Source organism: Phalaenopsis equestris, unplaced genomic scaffold (genome assembly GCF_001263595.1).
Source record: "Phalaenopsis equestris unplaced genomic scaffold, ASM126359v1 Scaffold000413, whole genome shotgun sequence".
NCBI classification, from domain to species: Eukaryota; Viridiplantae; Streptophyta; class Magnoliopsida; order Asparagales; family Orchidaceae; genus Phalaenopsis; species Phalaenopsis equestris.
This window is the reverse complement of record NW_018164854.1, coordinates 883,181-884,580: the sequence shown is the minus strand read 5'-3', so window position 1 is coordinate 884,580 and position 1,400 is coordinate 883,181.

Sequence of the window (1,400 nt, the reverse complement as noted above, 5' to 3'; positions counted from 1 at the left end):
TCCTCATTGGCTGCCGCGGCAGCGGCAGCAGCGGCGGCGGTGGCGGCAATAGCACTTGCGTACGTCCTCTATCTCTCTATCAGGAAATTTGCACGATAAAATTGTTTCAGCAATGATTGGCTAGAATTCGTGATGGGCCTAGCCCATTCTTTTATCTTTTATAATAAATTAAGCCCTAGTTCATTCTCTTTGAATTTATGCAATTTTTACGAATTTATGCTATTTTTATAATGTATTAGCACATAATGCATTATTAATTTTGATACGTCACAAATAAATTTTCATCACGACACGAACCACGAGGTAATATCTTCAATAAAAAATATTCAAACTTCAATTAAAAGTTATCTAAAGCTCCGATTTCAATAAATTTATAGTCAAACTCATCGGTTCGATGAGACAAACTTAATGATATCAAAATTACTTCAATCCGAGTCAAATCATACCCAGATCAGGTCATTAAACCACTTTTGTAAGATCTACGGACATATTTGGAATGTCAAATAGATATCAAAGCTGACAAGTTTATAGTCGAATTAAATGTCTCGACAAGACGAATCCAACAAGCCCAAGATTACTCAATTTTGACATTGTTAAGACACTCAAATATCCATTAAACACCGTATAATCGGAGAATTCTCTTTAGACTATTTGGATTGTCCGATCAAAATGGTTCATATTTATGCATTAATGACACTCATATACTATAAATAGACACCTACCCCTCTTATGAGAGGACTGAAGCCATGGGGGAGAACTTGAGGCTTTGAGAATGAGCTGAAGTTTAGCACCACCACCGACCGCCGTAGACCGCTGTCGAACACTACTGACCGTCGCCGAACCCCGCCAAATCTCATTGTTGTCGACCAACGCTGATCGTCGTCAACCATTACCGACCATCGTCAACCACCGCGGACCAAACACTGTCAATCAAGTAACTTGGAAAATCAAGCAACCTCTCCCATCTGTCAGACAAGAGCTCATCACTACGGTCCATATGCCAACTACGACCAACGTGATCATCAGCTCATGCAGCTCTCAACTCCGGTCCCAACTATCTATGGACATCACCACTGCTCACTGTTACGATCCATATGCCAATAACGACCTACGTTGCCATCAGTTCATACAATTCTTAAATCTGGCCACAGCAGCCTGCGAACGTCATTAATATTCGCCTCAACAACCTACGTGGTCATCAGCTCATACAGCTCCCGACTCTGGTCCCCGCGACTTACGAACGTCATTAATACTTACAATCTACGTGATTAACTGTTCCCGCAACTGCTCACTATGACTTCTCTGGTCAATTAACGCTTTTGGAGCAACATTCCACCACACTCACAACGAAATACTACCTTCACAAAAATCAGCAAAGACCCTTGCAAATTGTTGTCCCC